Here is a 26,761-nt window from a genome sequence, read left to right as displayed (position 1 = left end):
CTCTGTTTTGGGTGAAATCTTTGGCGTTGGAGGAGAAATTCAGTCAACTTCACAAGAGGTGAAAGCTCCAGAAGTGTCCTTTAAGTCAGAATCTCAGTGTCCTGCCCTAGGACACAGGCCACAAAGGGTCTTTATGAAAGAGCAAAACTATAAAAGGAACATGGTCTTCCTTCAGCCTAAAAGTGCTGATGTCAATAACACTGAAAACAATACAAAAAAAAAAGAAATGGCAGCAACAATCTTTTCTACTATGACTGAAAATAAGGAGCAAGGACTACTTCTCCTCTGAGTGGACCTTGTTCATGTCCAGCCATGGACTTCATTCAGATCACTCTGGAAATGGATTTGTGTTCTCCTGTGTCTTGCTTTGGAAATAAAGACCCAAAGCAGTTCAGGAGGGTTAGTGACCCTTACAACAATAAGAAAATGAATGTAACACTGTAAAGATTAGTTTATGGTGAAAATGATCCTGTATAGACAAATCAGATTAAGAAAAGGACAATTTTCTTTTTCTTTCTTTTTTAAATCACTGCAGCCCATAAACCAGAGCACAAACACTACTTTTTCACAATGAGCCACTGGATTACCTTGATATCTCTGCTAACTAAAATAGGTCTTGTAAATTTGACAGCTCCCTATGGCTTGTTTTTGTATCAATCAGACTGTAGGAAAGAAATTATATTAGTTACCAGTTTGCATAAAATTAAAAAAATAATAAACTAGAATTTAAAAAAATAAGTCTTTCTAAACCCACTGTATTTATTTAAAATTCTGAAAAGCATTTTTTAAAAGAAAACATGAAAATGTAATGTAGTAACATGAAATGTAATGAAATATAATGTTTATTGAAGCATAATTTTAATATTCAAATATAAAAATATTTTAACATGTAAAATTAATGGAAACCAGAGCACAATTTCCACAATAAATATTTATTTTTAATAAAAACAAAGTCAAAAGAGGTAGCTTGAAAATGTCTGTGACATTTTTTATTTTGATTTTTAATTCCCCAGAAATGCTGTACTTCACTGAAACTGTTTAATAACAGCTACATGATTTTTAAAATGTTGCAGCGAGTCTCTGTTTATCTGGTGTTTTTTCTTTTTCAGCAAAAACAGAGTTTCTTTTTTATTCTCTAAAGATTAAATAGCATGTCAAATCTACACATCACTGTTTGAGTCATGAATATCATCTAAGGGATTGATTTTGATATTTCAAATTAGCAATAGAGAAAAGGAGGTTTATAGATCTAATGTTTGAAGATGATTGTCTTCATCATGTAGCATTCATAGAATCACTGTCTAGGAGTAGTGTTTGCAGGTCATCTAGTATAACCTTTCACTTTAAGCTGGGCTGACATCAACACCGTGTCAGGTCAGCCATGGCTGTCTAGTTAGCTTTGAAAATCTCCAAAAACTTCCACTACCCATCATTATGACTTGCTTCAGTACTCTAATACTCACCTATGGGAGAAGCTTTTTTTCTTGTCCTCTTTGAATCTCTCATGTCATAGTGTTTCCCTGTTCCCCACTTGGTGTCCTCTCTGCCCTAAATGAACTTTCATCACTAATTCCTTACTTAAAACTTTTTCTCTAAATGTAGTGGTTTTGTCCCTTCTGATGATGCGTGACGTTATTTACATCCAATGTGTTTTCAATAAGGAAGCTCAAGTTCTACTGCATACTTCAGTGAGTCTCTTCCCATAAGTGTGTTATTTTTCTTCTACAGGGGAGTCTAGAACTTGATCCATTACTTCAGTGTGTCCTCAGCAATGCTGAACAGAAAGGAAGGATCACTTCTCCTGAGCTACTGGTAGTGCTCTTCCTAATGTAACCCAGGATGCTGTTGGCCATCTTTGCCACGTGGGTGCACTGCTGGCTCATGGTCCTTATGTTGTCCACCATGACCCTAAGGTCCTCTACAGTCCTGATTGCCAGCAGGTCCAGCCCCAGAATATTCTGATGCCTGGAATTATATCTCCCCAGATACAGCACTTGGAATTTCCCTTTGTTGACTCCTTGATTACCTACATCAGGAAGTTGTTGATGTTACACTCCAGAAATCTCCTAGATTGCTTGTATCCTGTTGTGCCGTCCTTCCAGAAGATATCAGAATGGATGAAGTATCCCATTGAGGCCTGGGCCCCTGAATGTGAAACTTCTAGTTGTTTGAAGAAGGTCTCATCAACCTATTCTTCCTCATCAGGTTTATTGGAGATATCCACTAGAACACCCATAGGCTCTCAACAAGCTTCTGACCTATTGCAGGTGTGCTTAGTTTCAGTTGGTATTGAATAAATTCTGTAGCTTGTATGATGCTGTGTTTTGGATCTGAAGCAAAGACAGAGTTGATAACATGGGGATGTTTTAGTTATTGCTGAGCAGTGCTTATACAGAGTTCAGGCCTTTTCTGCATTTTGCTCATCCAACCAGTGAGTAGGCTAGGGGAGTACAAGATGCTAGAAGGAGACATAGCCAGGACAGATGACCTCAACTGACCAAAAGAATATTTTGTACCATATTACTTTTTACTCAGCAATAAAAGTTGAAGAAAGAAGGAAGATAGGGACATTCAGAGCGATGGTGTTTGTCTTCCTAGGTAACTGTTATGTGTGATGGAGTCCTGCTTTTCTGGAAATGGCTAAACATCTGTCTATTGATGGAGAGCGGTGAATTAATTTATTGTTTTGCTTTGCTTGCATGCACAGCTTTTGCTTTACTTATTAAACTCTTTATCTCAACATACAAGTTTTCCTGCTTCTGCCCTTTGATTATCTCCCTCATCCCATCGGGCGACAGTGAGTGAGAGACTGGGTGTTGTTGAGCTGCCCACCAGGGTTAAATGACAGCATCAATGCAGAGCTCCATGCATTCCATCTGCTCTCAGACCAAAATATAATACACTACTTTTAATGGTGATATTTTGCATGTTTAGCAATTACGGAGATTCAATTACCTAATACTCATTTTTAAATTCTATAGCACAAATAATGAACTTTCATGTAACCCTTAGTAAAACTTAATGATGTGTTCCTCTGTTTATATGGAGGCAAGTTATATTTATGTATTTCCTAAGACAACAAACCTAAAACTCATTATTGACATTACTAACGTCACTGTGGCATAAAAACTTATCTTACAGATATTGCCCTTATGTCAAGAGTGTACAAATATTGTGGCTACTATTAATACATTTGCTCTAGCATGAAAAATAAAACATGGTTTCATACAAAAACAGATGAATACTGTCTAGAGCAATATTTGATCAGACAAGTATTACTTTAAATATTAAGTGCTGTTTAATTGGTTTTACCTAAACATGGATGAGATACCTATTATACTAAAATTTACCTCCTATTAGAGTTACAAGAGGAGTTCAAACTGTCACTGCTTTTAAAGGGAACTTGGATACGAAACTTTTAGTGTCAGCTTTATCAGTCAAAGGACTGAAAGATTTATTTCCAGTTCCTTTTATTTACATTATTATTGTATTTTTCAGTCTGAAGAGCTTCCTCTTGTACATTTCTTGCTCATTAAAAAATTTTAAGGATCAGGGAATGTAGTTATTTTGGAAAGTTGTCAATCTTTTCTCTGAAAGTGCATCAATGACCTTTTATTTTGGTATAAAGAGCAGCTACAGTTTTGATTAAGAGCTACACGTTACTGGAGATGTAAGTTCCTGATCGATCCACAGGTCAGAGCATCATTGCTTTGTTCTGCTTAACCCTTAGAAATAATTCAATTTGTGTGACGTATGAGTCCTTGGTGTTAACAGAGACTGTTTTTATCACTGGGTAATGACATACTGTGTGCATGAATGCTTTCACGTTGGTTATTTTTAATGGAGAAATGATCCTGAATCCTTCAAGTTTATTGTAGTTAGTGTTACAGAAATGAATGACTTTCAAAAGGAAGACTGATGTGTTGCAATTACAGCGATGTGGTTTGGGAATATTCCACCCAGAGAGATATCTATGGGGCTTGTAGGTCTGCTGTAACTCCTCCGTGAAGAAATCATTGGTTGCAACAAAGGCTATGTTGGAATGTTAGGCGACTGCTAAAACATTAGTTTTAGGTATTATACAAATGCTTGGTGACATTTGGCTGGAGTTTCAGATACCAGTTCTTTCCACCTTTCCATCTCTTTCAACAGGAAAAAAATACCACATTTCAGGCATATCAACATTGCAGTCAAACCTGTACTGTATCATTTCAAGTATCCCTATAGCATGTGTTTGCCTCTGCAAACATATTCTATGTCACCCGAATAGTTACAACAAAAGAGTTTTCATGCTCACAGGTATTGTAGGCTATAAGGAAGTACCTTGTGAAATGACAAAAGCATTTTCGCAGAGTGGTTACTCACAACAGTCGATAGTGTACATTTCTATAATAGGGTAAAGTAAAGCATTTGAGAAAATAATCTGGGGATTCTGTTAATGCATGAAGAGAAAAGGGAAATTTATTTAAGAGAGATTTATGTGTCTGAAGTAGAAAAACTAAATAAAAATGCTCCTGTAAATACTGGGGGTCATAATTCTGGGGCTAACTTGGTGAACAAGTGAAAAGGACCGGTCTTGAACATTTCAGACTTAGGTTTATAGATAGAAGAAGACAGATGAGAGAAGATAGAAGATGATAGACAGAAAAAAATGTTTAGCTTAGAAAGCTGTTCTTCACACAAAAATATGGTGTGAGTTATACCTTTTATTTTCCTTTTAAATACAGAATTTTTCTATTTGATAGAAACTTAAGATTTGTAACTTTTGATGCTGTGAATGGCCTGTAGGCCAAATACACATTAAACCAGATTTTTCCAAGTATTAAGTGATTTTCATAACACGTCTACACTTATCTTATATTTTAAATAGATGAAAGGCAAAACAAGCATACTAATTGTCTGGTTTATCTACCACCAAAAAAAAAGTCATAAAAAGACAGAAATGAGCTGTGAATTTTTAGCTATGAATTAATAAAAAAATATTTTGCTTACTCCATTGAAACTTCCCATAAGTCATTTCAAAATATTTTCAGGAAAAAAAAAACCCTGTTTATTAAGCTATCATTAGAACAAAGCAAATCAACACAGAAACGGCTTTTCCAATACAGGCACAACAGAATACACATATGTAGTTTGTGCTAAAAAGATCGAAAGTACATATGAAAAAGAAATATACTGAGTCAATATAAGAATGTTTGAATAAGTCAGAGCAGCAATCTGACCATAGTATAATGTCTCATCAGTGGCATCACTCTAGTAATGGGTGTTCTCAGAGGGGTTTTGAACACAGTTCTATGTCAGAAGATCTTCTCAGTACAATGAATGCCTGAAGTCCTAAATCAGTCATGGATCATGCAGTAGTCATCAGAACTCTTAGATCTGTTCTTCAAAACTAGAAAGAACATATTTGATTAGAATGATATTAAGGGAGACAGTTATTTACCAGGTTACAGTTGTCCTGTATATGACCATCCTGGGCAGAAGTCATTCTTTCCTCTTCCAACATGCACATGCACAAGGGTGACCTGTGTAGCATGTGCAAGGCCATGACGTATGCAGGAGATAACAGGAAATGTGAGCAGGAGATGTGAAAAGGAAGGAAGGAGAAAATTCAAGATGACTTAATGACAGGAAGTATCTTGCTTTAAAAGTAGCCTTTATACTGAGGACATCTGAATCAGCCCTTGTCCATACTCAGCCTCTCACACTGAAAGGATCTTTCCTTAAATATACAACTACTTGTACTTGAAATTCAGGATTACTTGGACATTTGGGGATATGGTCAAATGCTGAGATGTGCTTTCTCTCTTAATAAGGATAGGGGTGAAGTTATCAGTAGAAGGTTCATATATTTACACTGTTCTTCCTATAAATTCTCACTGGTTCTTCCAGAGTTCAGAAAAAAAAGGAAACAATATACTTGCCATATCTATATATATTATTGTCTATACACAGACAAATGTAAAGAGAATAATAAGTGAATGCTCACTCAGAAATGGATATGACCTTAATTCATGTCTACAACAGGGAAATGTCAAACTCCTCCATCTCCTTTGAAATAACTCAAGGAATCATGTCAGAAGCAGTGCACTGAAGGAACGCATTTTTAAAATATTTTGGAAAACAAAAAATGTAATTACTTATTACATTTTTAAAAAGATTTTTTTTTTTATTTGAAATTCCCCTTTTTAACATTTACTTGATTAATTCATAATGTTTGCTGTTACCAGATCAAACTAGGGAGGAAGCTTTATTGTACTAGATGTTGTGATGATTGGCAAAGTCTATTATGTCGGCTCTGAACCCTTCTCAGTCAGAATGTAGCTTTCATCCAAGACATTTAGACAGTCCAAATCAGCACAGTCCTTCATATCAATAGCATTTTCTTACAGTTTTATTGTACTGCTCATATTAATGAATATTTCTAAAGGACTTGAAAATTTGCAGCTTTTTTAAGGGGTTAGTCAAAAGGACTTGAATTCCAAGTTCAATTAACATGCTATGAACCTGGCAAAAAATACACAAAGGAAAAAGGGAAGAATTTAGAACTCATTTGCTTTACAGTAATCCACTCTGGATAACTAATAACAACCAAGTAAATTACCCCAGAATTTTCTGTAATCACTTAAATCACCTGCTGCTTTACCAAAAGCAGCAGCTTCGCCACATGTTTTGTAGAAGCAACTCTGTGTTGACAACTTTAGAGTCCACATCCTTAGTTATAATTTGACTCTATAGCAAAGAGAAAAAGAAAAGAAAAAGGAAAATACAGTAGATGGCTGAAACTAAATACTGGGATTTAAATTATCATTTAATGGCCAAATAAAAATTCACACAATTAGAGAAAAAGAGCTTTCTAACTTCATTCTCATTGCTTTTACATTTGTATAAATGTAGATTTTATACTTAGAAACAAACAACTACATTAATGGTGAAATAAGACAATGAATAATGCCATCCAATGCATTCCCAGATATTTGGACACAAATCTTAAGAGGATATGTAGAGTCATATTAAGAAAAATAATTTTCTGGATTGTTTGTAAAGCTAGTTCTCTCAATAGCCTTTATCTTCAATCTCTCTGACTAAATCACTGTGGTGACAGATAGACTGCTGACAAAATATAAGTACTATACTCCAGTTTCAAAACTGACATTTAAAATGTAAGGTAAAAGATGCATGAAATGAAAGAATGACTTCAGATGTTTCTTCCTAAAGCGCATACTTTTGAGCCTATAAAAGTAACCTCTACCACTTTTGCATTCTTTTATAAGGTTGATTCCTGACAATTTCTCATTTTAAAAGCATACAGAATCAGAATAATCAAGAGATGTTTGCAAGAGCAGCTGAAAGGTGAAGTCACTGACATAAAACTGTAATAAGCATCTAAGCCAAACCCTCATAGCTTAGAGGAACTTCAGTATGTTAGCTTCAGTTATCACTGGAAATTGCTTTTAGAAGTAGTCACTGGCATCAACAAAAAGTAAGGAAAATGTGACCAGTGATCAGTCAAAAGAATCAACAGTATTAAAACATGTAACAATCGTATAAATTAACACCATATGTGACACATATTTCCTGAGATAAACTGATGATAGATAGAACAAATTACATTCTTCTTGCACTTCTAACTGCACCATGGCAACTCATTCCCATTAATCTTCATTATGGTATGGTATAACATCATATCATTAAATAATTGTCAAAAAAATCCAACTATTTTCCTGTAAAAACTCGTAGTATCTCCACTGATAGCAGAATGATTATGTCTTCTTTATTGTTTTATTTGTTTCATTTTTTAGTTTTTCTGTATTACTTTGGACAATCTGTTGCACGCAATCCTGAGACTTAATTTCTGTTATCTCTACGTACCCTAATTTCTTCACCATGTGAAGGAAAACATTTGAAGCGCTGTCCTAATTAGTTTGACTTCCAAACAGTATGTGAAAAATGGTAATAAAAGACAGAAATATCTTTCACCTTTATTCACACTAGATGCAGCTAACCAATAACAATGCCTAGTTTTTGGATCTCTTCTTATTCTAAGAGTTATATGGATTATGAGTCTGAAATAATGTTGTTCAATGCTTGCTTTCTCATTTAATGCTTGTTTTCTCACTTTTTAGCTGCAAATAATAAAAATAATAATAAGGGAAAAATCAAAGATAAACAGAAAGCTAGTATGTCTGATTTCACAACTAAATTTCTTATTCCGTTACTTTGCAAATGCTCAACTGAAAGGTTGATAAGGGTAACCTGTAATATTAGTCTGAAGAGTGAAGACTAAAGTTAAAGTAAGGGTCACAAAGCCTGCAGTTCCAGGTTCACTGGGATGGGAAAAAGCATGTCAAGGGGAGCACAGCTGCGCACCAACATTGCTTCTTCCACACCTTTCTCATCTGGGCCACCCATGGTGCTGGGGACTTCAACCTCAGCCTCAAGCTGCCATTTGGGATAGGGTTTAGAGAGACGTAAAGTCTACATTCAAGTGCAAAATTATTTGAAATACACAGAATATATCGTAAAATAGATATTCCAATGTAATTTAATTGAATCACAAAAAAAAAGTAAGCTTTTCTACCGTGCCAGTTAAGAGATGACAAAATCAGAATATCCGTTCTACAGAGGTGTGCATGTTAAAAATATGTTTACCTATATTTGTACTATTGGAACCCTCAACATTTTTGCAAACTCTTATGTCTTTGAATTGAAAAAAACTAAGAGATGGCTTGATGATACTGAAAGGTAAAATTTTGATTTTGACAATTTATCTTGCAACAGAGTAACATAAAATGTCATAGCAAATATCTCAAAATGAATAAATATTCTGAAATGAAAGTTCATGATGTTCTGTCAAAGAGTTTCAGCTAGAATATTTTGACAATTGAAATGATTTCATCATTCTTTAAGAAATGTTATCGAAATCCAAATGCTTAATTTTAATCAAGTATTGAAAACAATATTATCTTAGAATATTTTATAAGATTTCAGATTTTTTTTCTCATCTCTAATGCAAATGTACATGTGACATAACAACTCAAAATGAGACACACAAAAGTGTTTCCTACTGGCTCAACATTTCGTTCATGGAAAGAAACAGAGGTGAGGTGAGTAGGTTACCAGACATTTCACAAGCTACCTACATGACTACTGCCTCAAGAGACTTGTATTGAACAGTGTCATAGCAAAGTGATGGTGAATTTACTCCTACTTCAGATCATGTCCTATTTCAGTCAATTATATATTATTTTGCCCAACTCCAAAATGTAAATCAGGGAATAATAAGGACACCTAGGATAAGACCCTGCTTATCGCTCTTATTGTCTGTATAAATTACATGCGGAAGAGCTTTTCAAATTTATATTGCCTTTTACGAACATCCCACCATGAAAATATTTTGCAACTAGCAGTGAATTAAATCCATTGTACTGTCCTGTGACACTGATGAAGGAATTGTGTGCTATGTTTCATGACAAACATATCATTAGTATACATACATTTAAGCTGATTATTTCATTCAGCACAAGGGACATTAGGGTTAGAATGATACAAAAGCACCAATCACACTTGATGCTTCCCAGATACTAAGCTTTGTGTGATCTAATCAAGATTTCATCAAATGTTTTATTAAACTCAGTCACATGAGCTTTGCTGAAGCCAGATGATCTCTTATTATCAACTAGCAGTAAATTACATTCATTTTTAAACTGAATTTCAATGAAACCCTTCCTAAAATACTTGGAATATAGAAAGGGGTGAACTTAACAAAAATACAAAATTGCTGCTGTATTTTTCCCTAGAAATTAAATGGTGAGCAGACAAAATTTGGGTTATAAATGTTACTGATCTCAAAAAGAGGAGATTGTGATGCTAGTACTACATGGTATGATCATTTTTGACCAAAAGGCAAATTTGTTTTACAAGATACTCCTCATTTGTATTACTATTAGTATTCATTTAATTACAAGACAAATAATAAGAAAAGATTCCTGAAAATTGAGATAAATAATATGCTAGTAAACAGCATAAAAAAATACTGCACGTGTCCTCCATACTCAAGTTACATTTTCAGTTTTCTATATGTAAGACGAACTGGGGAAAGACATAAATAAAGATATCTAAAAGCATGAATGAATCTCTGTTGTAGTTTAGGCCCATCCAGGGACAAAAGATCACAATTAGACTTAAGTACCACAGACTTAAGAACTCCCGAAGGACAGGGAGTGATTCATTGCCGCTTATGATCCCAGACAAAACAGACCAGGCTACTCAGCTTGGAGAAGAAAACAAAACTTAAATTTAATTTGCCTCAAACTGAAACATAACAAACTGAAATATCCAATGGAAAAATAATATAGAGTAGGAGAGATGATGGAAGTGCAACCAGCTCTTCAAGATCACCTTTCCCGCACCTCTGCTCTCTTCCAGGCCTCAAACCCTTGATCCCAGTGTCATTACCTCCTCCTCACATAAGCAGTGCTGGGGGCAGGGAATGGGAGGTGCAATCAACCCTTTCGTGACATCTCTTGCCACTTATCGCACTCCTGAGGAGAAGTGCTCCTCACCAGCCCTCCCTTGCTCCAACTCAGGGTCTCCCGCACACCAGGTAGCCCTGCACAGGCTGCTCAGATGGGCCACTGCAACCCCAGTTCATCTCTGGGTTGGGGTCTAAACTGCAATCCCCCTCTGATTTGAGGTCTCCAACTCTCACCTCCTCTGTCAACAGGTCTCTGATTCTCATTGCAGGCTACAAGGGTGTCTCTGGTCCAGCATCGCTCTTTCTGTCTTTTCCTGACTGTGGGGTCTGCATGGTCACCTCAATCTTGCCCTTCCCTTCCATCTCCCTCCACTCATTTCAAATTCCCAGCCTTAAATAGTGATCACAGAGGCATTAGATTGGCCCAGCTGGGCCAGAGGTGGGTCCAAACCTCAGAGCCAGGAGAAAGTCCAAGAACTCTTTACCGGGCCTGCACTGCAGCCCCCTCCTCCTGTTACCAAGCAAAAGCGGCTCCTCGCAAAACCATGATAGTCTCATTCAGAAGATGAGAAAGAAAAGAGGCGTTCCTGCAGTAGTCCTTTCTGAAACAGACCTCATGTTAACAGTAGCATATGTAACTCATGAATATCAATGGTAGGAAGAGACTTGCATACGCTGAATCCCTAATTCTACATCTGAGGTATGATAAGCAGAAAAATGCCTCTGTTAATCTGAAGATAAAATCAACATATCTTGTCAAGAGAGAAAGTTTCTTTCTAAGCTCTGTAACATGCACTCCACAATTGGAAATCATGGCATTAATGTGGCAGAAAGTACAACTGGAAGCAAGAGTTCTACTTAAAAAATATTACCTCATAAATTACAGAAATATGCAAGTAGTAGGGATACAGATCTCTGCAGCATGTACAAGGTAAGGTTCTTTCTTGTCACCATTTACACGTATCTGTAAGTAGACAGTCTGATTTTCATCACTCCTTTGGCACCGATTACACCTTCTAGCAGAAGGGCACTTTCCCTGGTAATGCCCAGCTGCACACCCAAAGCACAGAGCAGTCAGGTAAAATGAGCTATTTACAATTGCTTCCAAACCAGATTAAATTTAGCTTGGCATACTACATTAGGTACACTTGGCCAGGTAGGGACAGTGGAAAGATATGGAGTGATCTGTCACACAATTGATTATTTCAAGGGAGTTTCACTGTCATTTAAGTGATAAGACTCATCAAAAGAAGGGAACAAACCGGCATTATCAGATTAATTATTACCATTACTCCTCAACTGGAAAAGATCCAATGTATGACTATTTTAAAATATATTCTCTCTTGAAACCTACAACACTGATAGTTTTTCATGGTTTAACCCCAGACAACACTAAACACTATGCATCCATTTGATCACTCACATCTATGGGATGCAGAGGAAAACCAGTCAAAAAAAAGTAAAACTTGTGTATAGAGATAAGAATAGCTTACTGGCTAATGTATATAACAAAAATGAGAAAAATACAATAAAAGAAAACCCAAGTGAATTCAGTTGCTCACCACCCACTGACCAATGCTTGAGTAGTGATCCATCCCTCCCAATCAACTCTTCCTTGCTTATCTACATGACACTCTGTGATAAGGAATAACCCTTTGGCTAGTTCGAGTCAGCTGTCCTGGCCATGCTCTCTCACAACAATTTGTACAACCCCAGCCTCCTTCTTGGAAGGGCAGGGCCAGAAGCAGAAAAGGCCTTTACACTGTGCCAGCACTGCTCAGCAATAACCAAAACATACCTGTGCTATCAACACTGTTTTCAGTACAAATCTGTAACACAGCCCTGTACCAGCTACCAGAAAGAAAATTAACTCTATCCCAGCTGAAAACAGGACATAAGCATAGCAAATGCCCAGGACTGCTTGTCCCTCATAATTTTCTTTTACATTATGTTGAAATTGTTTTACTTTTTCATAGTTTATATAAACTTGGTAGAATGTCTTGGTTCTCAAGTATCAAAATGTATTTTATAAAGTATCATATAAGGCCAGCACTGCATTTAAACTCTTAACTACAAATTGGAAACTTAAACTGCACACTTATTTGGGAACTGAAGATAAGGTAGCAAAAAGAGGAAACAGCTGATTTTAAATAATATTATTAATGAGTAACTGATAGGCCACATAGCTTTTTCTATCCATGTACACTAAATCACTCAAGTTTTGAAAATATAGCAGTCACTTTGACCCTTGATGCAATATAATCACTTTTAGATTCCATTATGTTATACTACTTCCTACACTACAGATCTTTCTTAGATTGATACCTCAGTAGGCTGAGACCTCAGCTTCTCTAATAATCTAATACAGCACATTGATAGGAAAATATCAAGGAAATTATCATTAACTATAAAGGAAGTCAGGACAGTGAAGTTTCCCTCAATCGCAATTAAAACAAACTAAATATTTCAGGGCATTTAGTAACTCAACTTATTTAAAAATACAAAAAATCTGATTAGACAATCACAAAAAGGAAGAGATGTATAACTTTCTCATGGATAAAAATGACAAAAGAGTAAAAACCATATTGAGAATTTCTACTGTCACAGTATTGTTCGTGTGGTCTTATCAATTTACTACTTTCTCAGGGAAGACTGATGATTCTCAAAACACCAGTGATCAAATCCTCCAAGTTTAAAAGGGAGGACCTGGAAGTCCTGACCAGGCATGAATTTTTTTTTAGTGTTCGGAAATGCTCAAAGCCTTGAAAAATTACCCAAGAATCTCTTTATTTTCTTAACATTGGATAGGATTTGAAGATATTCTCATTTCTCTCTTTAAGGATTTTGCACTGTTTTGTACTAAAATACCAGAAGACTAAAAGTAGCATAGCTTTAAATTGGGATACTGTTATGAAAAAATTTCTGTTTCTTTATGACAAACAATAGTAATAATATAATTCTATATACAACTAATGGTAAGAATGGTTTGGTTGGAAGAGACTTTTTAATGATTATCTAGTCCAACCGCCCTTCCATGTGCAGGGACATCTTTTACTAGACCAAGTTGCTTTAAGTCCCATCCAACCTGACCTTGAACTTTTTCAAGGATGGACCATCCAGAACCTTTCTGAGCAATCTGTTCCTGAGGCTCATCATCCTCATAGTAAATAATTTCTTCCTTATATCCAATCTAAATCTACTCTCTTTCAGTTTAAAACCTCTGTCCTTTGTCCTGTCCCTATAGGCCCTGGTATAAAGTCTTTCTCCATCTTTCTTACGAGCCCTCCTTTAAGTATTAAAAGGCCACAATTAAGTCTAGGTTTTTAGAAAGAATCTAGAAAAATTCTGCTGTGGGATAGATTGGTTTGAAAGATTAATTTCTTGTGCATTTTTGTTGTTAATTTGCTTAAATGTTATTAACAGAAAAATTGTTGTCAATATCTTCTTTCTTTTATTCCTTCAGAGATTAAATGTAGAAGTCAACAGGTAATGGGTTGAATTGCTAAGTATAAACTAGTTTGTCATTCTTCCTCAACAGCAGGAATAACACTAGATACTATGAAAAAGGTAGAAATAATGACTTCAAACCTGTAGTGACTGGGTGAGTCCTTCAATGACCGTTCAACCAATGTGAAAAAGATAATTCACTGGGGACAGAGGATTCTCAGTTAAATATATTGGTAGCACTTTTATAGAGATAAATAGAGTGAGAGGTAGGCAGCACAGCTGGAAATGAAGGAAAGCAGGCCATTAAGTGTACCTGACACTGAAACAGATGGTATAGGTGCCTGTACCCTGTGTAGGCACTCAGAACAACTCTGAGTACAAATCTTTTGGAAGGAGATTAAATAATAAGCTCTCTCTCCATAAATAATTGAAATTATTAGATTCCTATGCTCAGTGGAAGCTGAGAAATAAAACTATCTTTAAAAACACCTTCCCCCCACCCCTCCTCTTTCCAGGACTCCCTTTCCTTCCCCCCAGCAGCGCAGCGGATGGAGAATGGGGGTTCATTACAGATGGACTTTGCTGCTGCTTCTTCTCAGGTGGAGGCCTCATCACACTTCCCACTGTTACACTGTGGAGTCCCTCCCATGGCAGATAGTCCCTCACAAACTTCTCCAGCGTGGGTCCTTCCCATAGGCTACAGTTCTTCATGAACTGCTCTGGCATGGGACCTCCCACGGGGGCAGCTCCTCACACACTGCCCCATTGTGGGTCACCCACTGGGAGAACAGTCCTTCAGGTACCGACTGCTCCAGCCTGGATCCCTCATGGGATCACAAGTCCTGACAGCAAGTCTGCTCTGGCGCAGGCACTTCCCTCACTGTCTCCCAGGTCCTGCCAGGAACTTGCTCCAGGATGAACTCCTTACAGAGTTACAACCTCCTTCAGACATCCACCCGCTCCACAGGGGAACCTTTTCAGTGCCTAAACACCCTCCTCCCCCTCCTTCTCCACTTGCCTTGGTGTCTGCGGAGATGTTTTCCCATTCTCCCTCCTTGTTGCTGCTGCAGTTTTGCAACTGCGCAACAACTTCTTCTTAAATACGTTATTCACAAAGGTGTTACCTCTGTCACTAACTGGCCAGGCCTGGGTTAGGTGCAGGGTCCATCTTAGAATTGACTGGCACTAACCCTGTGAGCCACACAGGAAACTGCTGGCAACTCTTTTTGTTTAAAGAAGCCACCCCTGTAGTCCCCCCATTATCTTAAAACCTGGCCCAGACAAAACCACTACAGCCTGACAACTTGAGAGTATCCATGCCATATAATTCTGAATTCCACGATTTCAACTTGAATCTGTAAAGCATGAGACTCCTTTACAAAATACAAAGATGTTTTTTTCAAGGTACAGCTATATAGGTATATATATGACTCTATGAATTATCTAATGCAATAAACACTTTCAGTTTAGTGTAACACAAAACAATAATATTAGGTTTGAAAAAAAGAAGATGGAGTAATGATAATCCTTTTGAAAATGAAACACGTTTGTGTTAGCTTCTTTCAACTATGTGTATAAATATCTAAAAGCCTCAACACATTTTATATTTTAAACATTTCTTCTTAATAGCTTTAAGAGAAACAAAATCAAATTCAGGACAGAATTTAACAAGAACTTTTTCTGTAACAATTTCCTTTAACTAAAATAAAAAAGTTGGTTTTGAAGCTTTCATTTCTGAAGAGAAGCTACATTTATGTGAAGTATGGAACTGATCTGAAGTGATTCTGATATGCTGTGAAGTGCTGCAGATGCTGCATGTGCTTCAGTAAATAACATGCAAACAACACTGATTAAGATCATTTCAGTAATTTCAATTCTTTTTCAATGTTAATTTTCAAAATGTTATAATTTTTTTTGTAATTTATATAACCTTGTCATGATGATGAGAGTTTCAATCATCCCCTCGTTAAGGTCACTGAAAAATTTCAGAAGAAAATGTGTAGATTTTTATTTTCCATTAACAGAAAAATCTACTTTGAAAGGGTCACTTCGAGGTATAAATCTATGAGGTGTATGATACCACTGATTTTTTTAAATTTCATTTAATGAAATCACATCTGTGGAAACAGCAAATTAAGTCATGATGAGGCCAAGCACCCTGAGGAGTCAGAGAGGACAGTTATTAAGCAAGGAGCAGTTAGGAAGTAATCATGATGTTCTCGCCATTCATATGAGACATTTCCGACTGGCTCTGGAACAATCACCTCATCCCAGCATCTGAAGTAACCATCAACATGGTGAAGCAACTTCTATTTAAACATGAAGACCAGGTTCCCAGGTGAATCCTTTCAATGCAGATTGAAAGCAGTCTTAAATTTACATCTTTTCATCTTACAAGACTCTTGGACTCACAAACAAAATAGCTCTTTGCTCCTAAAGCAAATAAAACCTTTTAAGAACGACAAAACTATTGAGTATACTATATGTAGGTCTGATCCTGATACCATTGATATTAGCAGGATGTTGGCAATTTAATTTCAGTGAGAAGATTAGATTGATTAAGCAATGGACATTAATAAAAATAGATTGTTATTAGTGTGGTCTAAAATTAGGCAAGTAATGTGCTTCAGTAATAAGTCCTGAGGAAACCTAAGTACTTGGGTGAATGCTCCTCAACTTCAATTCGTTATTTGTTAATGTACAAAGAGATGTTTTTTCCTTTGTTCACTCAGAATAGAAGATTACAGGAGTAATTCTGCTGTTTCAGAAGAAATAATCAGATAAAGAGATACCCAACTCTCACATCAAATTCAATAGATTTTTTTTTTTCTAGTGGTAAGTGCTCAAGGAGAGAAAGTAAAAAGAGAAAGTGGAAAATATGTTTTTTTATTAAAAGCTAAGATCTATTAAGAACACTGCATCCTTTTATTCAGACCTGAATATATTTATTTCTATGATTCTATGATTCTATTAAGGAAGCTCTGACTGAGAAGACCTTCATTTTAATACAAAGCCATTGTTTGGATTATGTTAATTGTAGGTAGTCTTGATGCTAACACATGATCCTATCTGCTTCAGACAGCCAAGCTTACAATTTTACTTCCAAAAATATTACAAGGAAAAAAAAAAAAAAAAATTAATTCCTAGATGTGTTGATGCTCTCTGACATACACTGGCTGCCTAATGTTCTAAGAGAGCCAAAGAGTTCACAATCCTGGTTTACCTAGATACTTAAGTACACAGAGAACTGAGTTGCCAAATCTTCACAGGACAGTCAGGCTATACCAGGAAACCTGGATGAGAGATTATTTGGAATATACCTAAACAGATCAGAGAATATAGGAAAATATGGCCTTTACTAGAGTAATTTAAATCTCCAAAATATGTAGCAAAATTCTTTTGAGTTTTTTTGGTTTGGTTTGGTTTTGTTTGATTTTTTTCTTGATATGTTCCAGTTACATTTACTGGAAAGTGGTGCTAGCCTTGATATCTTCTAGTATTTGTTTGTTAATTTCAACCTTATGAAAGTTTATCTTATAACATGCATTTTGTTGCATCAGACTCTTTTAACTTAAAATAGATCAGAAAGCTCCATAGTAGTCTTGTTTCCCCCCAATCCCAGCTGTTCATACAAATAAACACTGATCTCTTTATTCTATGGCTTTTGCATCCTTTGTATATCTCACATTTAACCTGCTGAGAAATAGGAGTTCAAAGCCAAGATATGCTACTTGTCTGAGCTATTTCCTCAGCAGTTTGAAAGCAACTTGGTCCAGGCAAGTGAATTTGTATCAACTACACCATCTAATGATCCGGTCTACAGTTGGTGAGATTTAAGCTTGTATATCATAGAATCATAGAATAATAAAATCATAGGGGTTGGAAAAGATCTTTGAGATCATTGAATCCAATCACTAATGTAGCACTGCCAAGCCCATCACTAAACTAAACCATATCCCTCAGCAGCTCATCTACATGTCTTTTGTCTATCTCTACAGATGTGACTCTACCACCTTTCTGGGAAGCCTGTTCCAATGTTTAACAACCCTGTCAGTGAAAAAAATTCTTCCTAATGTCAAATCTAAACCTCCCTGGCACAACTTGAGCCCATTTCCTCTTGTCCTATCATTAATTACTGGAGAGAACAGATTAACCCACACCTCATTGCAACTCCATTTCAGGAAGTTGTAGAGAGTGATCTTTTTTGGTCCTATTGGTCACGTAATTTCTGGTGCAAGCCAGGATGGTATTGGCTTTCTTGGTCACCTGGGCACACTGCTGGCTCACATTCAGCTGACTGTTTATAATCACCCCTAAGTATTTTTCTACAGGACAGCTTTCCAGCCACACATCCCCAAGCCTGTAGCTTTGCATAAGATTGTTGTGGCCCAAGGGCAGGACCCAGCACTTGGCCTTGTTGATCCTTATACAATTGGCCTCAGCTCATTGATCCAGCCGTCCAGGTCCCTCTGAAGAGCCTTCCTGCCCTCAAGCAAATCTACACACCTGCCCAGCTTGGTGTCATTTGCAAATATACTGAGGGTTCAATTGATAATATAATTAACTTGATATGTAATTAGCACCATTCAAAAAAGCCCCTACAGACTTTACATAATTTGTAAACAGGATGAGTAAGACTGAAATCAGTGGGCTGAACACTGCTTTAAAACTGATAGCAGAAGATTACAGGAACATTAACTGTTACTTCCCTTCATTTGATCCATCTCTTTGCATCTCATCAGGCACCACAGGAAAGAAGCACAGGACCTGGTAACACCAATGTGCCATTCTGACAATCAGGAGTACTGCCTAACCTGACTAAGATTTAATGTCATCTGCTGCACTTAAGGATGCATTTCAGCAGCAGCAAGATCAGGGATTGCCATATCATTCTGTATTTAAGTGAAGAAATGTACAACAAAATTTGTAAGTTTGGAATGATTATGACTGAAAACGTATGTGTAAGCACTAAAACTGAAATATAAAACAAGGTTTAAGAGGGTCACAAGGTTAAAGCCCCCATATTCACAGCAAAGAACATTGTTTCCAGAAAACTATTACCAGCAGTAAAATTAAGAAATGTATTATGTCAAAACTAAAAGGCTTACACGAGGAAATATCAAAACACAGATGGCTATCAGCAAAGACTCTGTGTCTTAATACCAAGATTGGCATCAAGATTACATATACCAATTCTTTTCCCATTAGCTGCTCAGGAAAACAAACTGCAAATATGTATTTCAAAAATATATGACAAAAAAAGGAAATAAGCACTGCTTCTTGGAGATGGGGCAGGCAATGTGTCTTACTGTATATGGAGACTGAAATAAGCAAGATTCTGAGCCAAATTACCACCCTGACAGCTGATAACTACTAAAAGTTTATAGACCTGCTCAAAGACTAGTTTGTCATCACCAGTCAAGAGGACCCATAGCTGTCATGAAGACTTGACTGGCAAGTATCTTCTCCTGTGTAGCACAGAAGGGATCCTGGCACGGCAAGCTGGATATACATGTCTTGTTTGTGAGAATGCAAAAAATTAACTTACGTAAGAGTTTTGTAAATAGGTATCATCTTGCCCTTCTGTAAGACTTCATGTTTAGTTTTATAGTACTAATTTCCATACACCACTAACATGTAACACTAGCATGTAATACACTGCTAAATTTGAATATGCTTGTATTGCTGTGTATCATGGAAATTAGGGACGATCAGAGATCTAGTCTGTTATTTCCAACCTCTGAACAATCACATTCAAGAGTTTAAAGAAAAGTTGCATGTTTGCAGCTAAGAAACCACGCGAGACATAAACTGTCACTCTGAAATCAATATAATCTCTCTCAAAAGCAGATCCTGCATTATTAATACTCAGCCTTCTCAGAGACAAAATGCCCTGACAGATGTGTAAGTTTCACCTGAGAAAAAAAATACTCAGAGAAAACACTTTTTAAACACACTCTTTTGTACTTTGTGTATCTGTTTAACACACTGAACTACCAAACCTGTATACATCTCAATATTTAAAAAGCATATGACTCCATGTGAGGGAGATTGATTCTGTTAGCTATACACTCATTTAAACATATCATTTATATATTAAAGTTGTTTCCCTTGTTACATGTTTGACAGCTGGCTGAATAGGAGCAAGCAGTGTGCCCAGGTGTCCAGGAAGGCCAATGGCATCCTGATTTCCGTCAGAAAAAGTGTGACCAGAAGGACTAGGGAAGTAATTATGCCCCTATAATCAGCACTGGTGAGGCAGCACCTTGAGTACTGTGTTCAGTTTTGGGCCCCTCACTACAACAGAGACGTTGAAGAGCTAGAGTGTGTCCAAAGAGGAATAACAAAGCTGGTGAAAGGTCTAGAGAAAAAAGTCTTCTGAAATGTGTCTAAGAGAACTGAGGTTGTTCAGTCTGGAGAAGAGGAGGCTGAGGGGAGACTTGATCACTCTCTATAACTACCTGAAAGGAGATTGTAGTGAGTTGGATGTCAGTCTCTTCTCCCAAGTACCAAGTGATAGGAGAAGAAGAAATGGCTTCAAGTTGCTCCAGGAAAGATTTAGATTAGATATTATGAAAAATTTATTCACTAAAAAGATTGTCAAGCATTGGAACACGCTGCCTAGGTGAAGTGGTGGAGTCAACATCTGTAGAGGTATTTAAAAGATGTGTAAATTATTTGCTTAGAGACATGGTTCAGTGGTGGGCTTAGCAGTGTTAGATTAGTGGTTGGACTTGGAGATTTGAAAGGTCTTTTCCAACCTAAATGATTATATGACTTATATTACAGTGCAGCCCTGCAGGAACCTTATGAAAGTGCTTGTTGTTAAAAGAATCTTGGTATCAACTTTATGTACAGCCCAGTCTAACAAACTAGAATATGCTTATACCATACAAACCAGTCAAACCAGTTAACTGGAGTCAGAAGCTCTTCCACTAACACACTAAAAACCATTCATCTTTTAGATTAGAAACAAATAATGAAATGCATTTTTCTCCATAATCTTAAAATTCTTTTTTTCCAAATAGCAAGACTCTTAACTAGATATTTCAGAAGTGTTTCTTCTTTCTCCTTTTGCATGCTTTGGCTAGAATCTTAATGTATTCAACACCATTTAATATGTATTTAATATGATAATAGTGCTAAAACTAGTAGAAAGTTAAAATTTAATAACCAAATTCAGTAGAAAGTTAATATTTATTTTCTTTAGTTTAAAAAACTGAACCAAGTGAGTCAAGTTATTGTATTTATATCTCACTATTGGCCTAGAATGGAAGCACCCACATTAACATTTCAAGGCAGATCAGGAACACACTTTTGAAACAAATCCTCTGAGTTATGCCTTCTTTTATATTGTGAAATAGTCTCAGAGTACACAAACTATACAGAAGCTGAACCAGAAGATGCACTCAGACCATACTTAATGTCCTCCAGTTGTTAATAGGGCTCACTCATTTAATGGGAAAAAACTACAACTAGTTCAAAGTAAAAATCATGCATACTCTAGGCATTGCTATACCTGGATGAATTATACCTATACCTACCCCTCTCAGCTATCAGTACTGCTTAATGAAACCAGCAACAAATAGCCTTTTGTATATCTGATGACACAGAGAACATCAAGATGTGTTCTGGTTTTTCCACTTTGGCTTGTTTGCCCTCAGCATTCTGCTTGCCCACAATAAAAATCTGCTCTTCTCGTTTCTCCATACTGATTTCTGCAATGATCCTTCTCTCTCGGCCTAGTACTGGAAATCCTTACTCTGTCAAAATATTCACAACTTTCCAGCTGTTTCAGGAGCTGGGCAAGGACCATCCTAGCAAGAAAGCCCCTGCAAAGCTCATCTGCAGCAGCTCAGCCAACATCCCCCTGCCCAAAGCTGGCTCTAGCACAGTGCTCAAACACACTCCTTATGCACATTAACTTCACTTGCTTAAAACTGCACCATCTTTTAGCATTCTTCTGCATTAAGACCAGACATTATGATTAGAAACTCGAGGGATTTGGAGTTCTTTTTGCAATTATGTTTTATCTAGGGATGTGTATTCAAACAGGAATGTGAAGACTGTTTAAAAAGAAAATGGAGGAAAAAAGAGAGGAGACGTGTGGAAAAAGACATACTTGGCACCAGAAGAGTTGTTCCCTGTCAGAGGAGATATGGGACTCTGACCTGTGGTGAGTGTCCCACACTGTGCTGATAAATTAAAAAAAGTTGAGCTCCAGACAGAAATTATTTAGGGATTGACTTCCCACGCATGGTCTGTAAAGCATCCTCTTTTCAGTGGGCTTTTAGGGGAAAGCTTTTTCTGTTTTGTATGAAAAATGAAGCTGAGGTGGTTAATTGTACTGGTTCAGCTATCTTGATAAACATGAGACGATGTAAGGGGTAATATGGAGGAGGAGAAAAGATGATTAATTCTGCTTTGCAATAAATTCTTTATTAACATTGATGTAAAATTGACAGCTTTAAAAAATACCTTTGTGAGAATGTGCAAGCTATAATGAAAAAAAGAAAGAGAATTAATTAAAGTCTGAAGAAAAAAAACTGTATAAAAAATAGTAGATGAGAATGCAATATACTGAAACCTTACTAAGTGCTCACATCTATCACCACCTCAACCGAGCTGAGAGTTGATGAATGAACACAGAGTCAATATAAGAGTATTTTTCAGCTCACCAAATCAAGAAAATCTCAAATGAAGTAAACTTAAATAATTTAACCTTAGAAGACAATATGCAAATCCCTCAAAGTATACATTAAGGACCTTTCTTTTTCTATTCAGTATCTGGATAGTGTTTGCATAGCTTCTGAGCAAGTATTGCATTGTGTCTGCAGCCACAAAACTGTATCCCCATTTACCTTCATGTCTGGCAAGCTTCAACAGATGAACATGAAATGTAAGTATTTTGCATTTTTGAAAAAGTGATAGTAGCTTTCAGTGTATATTAAAGAATAAATAAATTCAAGTACACCTACTCTTACTTGTAAGAAAAGCAGAATAGTTATATTTACCTTGCAAAATACCATGTGTTTCACTTCTAATGATAAATTAATTTTTTAAGTACTATTTATATAATTCCTGAAAAAACCCTGATTCCAATCAGAATTAAAACTTACACAGATCTACTAAGTTTATCAGAATATAACTGAGGCTATCAATATAATATATTATCTTTGTTTCTGGCCTTTGTGCTGAGTAGGATAGAACTGCATAAATCTGGTGTAGCAGTGAAGGTTTGACTCAGTTTCTTCCTCCTGAGCTTCATGGGACTAGTATTATCTTTTTTCTGAGAAAACTGTTAATGGACTTTTAGGAACAATTTTCCTTGTTTGAATCCTATACAAACTTGACATGTCTAGTAATAAGCAAAGCCAAGAGCAGCAGCTTGTTGCCAGGGATGGAATGGAATGTGAATCCAGGCAGTCATAGTTAGATCAGCTCAGCCATACATATGAAGATATAGCCTTATTTGCTTTCCTAGTTTTAGCTGATAGTCTCTCCATAGATTACAGATGTCATCTAACTAAACTTAATTCTTTATTGCAGCTATCTCTGCTATTCACTTAACTATTTTGGATTGTTTGACCTACAAAAAAAGTATAACTTGATGCGGTATTGTATTTTCTCTTCAATGTCCTTTGATAAAATATTATGTATTACTGCTAGTGTTCTGGAATAATTTTATAAGAACCCAAGACCACATCCATGCCCTTCCCAGCCATTGTATGACTCAGTCTGACCAGGTCACCAATCACTCTCACCAGGTCTGTTCTTGACTCCTACCTGCAGGGTTACATCCTGTCATCACCTTGGCCCATAGAAGAAATGAGCTCGAAATTAGCACTGTATTTTTAACTGTTATACACACAAGGACTCAATAACTGTGTTTCAGTTCTCATGTGAAAAATATATCTATAACCAGTACCTCAGGATGAAACCCAGTAAGCTTACAGGGTTATCAGCATCATGAGAAGTCCTCACCCACTTCAATAATTTCACAAATTCTCTAGTCATTCTTAAGCATACATACAGGTACTGCTAAATTATTTATGTAAGTAACCATAGATGCATAAGTGTGACAACAGCATTTCTTAACAAATTTGGATTTCAAATTGGAGTTTATAAATCTTTTCTCTCCTTTTTTTTTCAATTCAACAGTCATTAAGAAAAAGAAAAAAAGACAAAATATTTTGCTAACATTTAAGAAAGGAGATTATAAATCCAAACATTTATATTCGCTTACATTGCCTCTTCTTCCCCTTGGCACACTATGAATTCTAGGATTTCAAGTACATCTAAAACATACTCTTCATATTCTCAGGTCAATATTTAGACACATGAACTCTGAAACAGTGACAGTGATTATGTATCCAAGCATTTAATTTTTTCCCCAAGTTATTCATTGTTGAAAACTATGATATGGAGACATATACTTGGAAATTCTGTAACATTCACTGGGTATGTACTGATGGAGAAGGATGTTATTCTGTCTCTGGTTATTTCTTACTCAAGTCTACACTACGAGAAAACTGAACATAATTGAATAAACTAATCCCATCATTTTGGGATTTTTTTGTTATACCCAACAGTCATCATCAGTTGCAATACTTTCTAGTCACCAAATATTTTTCTAAGTTAAAAATGTTAATAAGTCTGGTTAAGAGCATAAAACAGAGCTAAATTATGAACATTAGAATTACAGATGCTCTCATTTGCACATAGTCTTTGCAGATACTAACCACACTAAATTTAACACTTATGAACCATGTTAACAAACCTTTCAGAAGTGATTTTACAGACCGACACCAAGAAAGTATTTACCACAGTATACACAAATATAAATGAGCAGTGGTCTAAGAAACAGGGAGCCAGAATATGTTCTTATTCTTCATTTTAAGGGAAACGTATCATCTCGTATCAAATAAAACAGCTTGTGGGGTATATGACCCATTGAAAAGAGCTTGCAGTAAATTTATCATAAACTCAATTCTTACTTCAAAAGTACCTTTTTTTTAATTTGAAAACTGGGTGTTATTTAACATAATGGCTCATTCCTACCCACTTCCTACATGCCTGTACTGAAAGATGCCTAATGGTCCAGGAGAAAAAGCACTTTTAGCAAGGATAGTGCTGGTACAGTGTGAAATTGAGCAACTCTAACTTGTCATGTTAGCTGCACAGAATAGGGGATTCTCAGTCAATAGTTGTTGCACTAAAGATGGGAGAAGGGAAGATAGTGGGAAAGTTACCTATTTCTGGACTGCTTTCTCCTGTGACAGGTACATTCCTGATGCTTGAGGAGGTTGTTCTCTATGACATTCAGTATTTCTTTTTGTCTCTTTTGTCCAAAGCTGAATTTTAATCTTTGATAATTAATCCTTGATGAGAAGAAAGTGGTGTAGAGCTTTATACTAACATGTACTCAGAAACCTTATACTGACATATCGCAATAGTATAAAGCTTGTTTTTCAGACGGGACAAAATTCACACAAGCTGTAAAGCTCCTCACACAATACCTCTGGGGTCCTCCAACTTCCTTGAGGGCGGAAACCGGTTCTGCAAGGGACCAAGTGATATCTAAAGTTGTGCAAAGATCAGGGGTGAGAAAGCCTCAGGATTTATCAGCCTTCAACTCCCAAGGCCCCAAAGACCATCACTGGCCATCACCGGGAGACACCACGCAAATGAAAGGAAGAAAAGACCTAATTTACATGCCAAATCGGGGACAGGTTGTGTCTTTGTCCAGGCGGATAATGTCATCATATGATTTTGTAATTTTGTAACAAATATAAGTCAAGTAAGTTGCCGAGTCGGGCGCAGGTTTGTGGTGGAGCGATCCCCTGTGTGCCCGGCACCGAATAAACATACCTTCTTTATAACTCTTTGAGTTATAGAGTCTGTTTCCGCAAGTCAAAAGTAAACCTTGATCTGTATTTCCAAATTCTGCCGATCCTACAGCAAAAGTGTCTGCAACAAGCATCTGCAGCATAGAGTAAAGCTGATAAAACTTAGTGGTCACTTATATAAAACAAGGCATTAATTACAGAACTAAAGGTACTTTGGAGAAATATATGTGTCCATGAAATCCAGCCACATCTGTAGAAACTTGAAGTCAGATCATTTTGTGAACAAGTTTAATATCAACGACAAGCATTCAGTTTTACCTTCAGAATTTGACAAGCAGGGATTGCTAATATGTGAAGTATTTATGAGTCTTACAATTTTTATTTGCATGTTGTCATGGTTTAGCAAGGAGCAGCTTTTGCTTGTTAACAGGGGGAGCGGGTTGCAGTGAAGACCCGGTAAGGAGTTTTTGGACTCTCCCCCAGCTCCTGGGTTCAGACCCACCTCTGGCCCAGCCCGGCTGGGCCAATCTGGTACCTCTGTGATCACTATTTAGGGACAAGAATTTGAAGTGCTGGTAGGAGGTGTAAGAGTGATACAAGATGGAGGCTCTGCAGCCAGAGAAGGAGGAAGGAAGAACCAGACCAGAGACCTCTCTGCAAGCTGTGGCGAGAATGCAGGCTGTACCCCTGCAACCCATGCAGGGCCATGGCAGGACTGAGAGCCATCAGCAGTTCTGTGTGAGTGCACCCAGAGTGGCGAGAGACTGTGTGAGAAGGCAGCCATGGTGCAGGCTGTGTTGGGAAGCCTGCACACCGCAGAGCAGACCCACACAAGAGGCAGAAATGAGCTGCAGCTTTTGGGATAAATGCACGTCGGAGCAGCCTGTACAGGGCTGCCGGGTGTGTGTGAGGTACCCCATGGACTTGCAGGGAGGACTGGTTCAGAGCCCACCTGCCCTGAGGAGAGAAAAATGGCAGAAGTCAGGAA

This window comes from Colius striatus, chromosome 5 (genome assembly GCF_028858725.1).
Source record: "Colius striatus isolate bColStr4 chromosome 5, bColStr4.1.hap1, whole genome shotgun sequence".
Classification (NCBI taxonomy): Eukaryota; Metazoa; Chordata; class Aves; order Coliiformes; family Coliidae; genus Colius; species Colius striatus.
Note: the sequence above shows the minus strand (reverse complement) of the source record.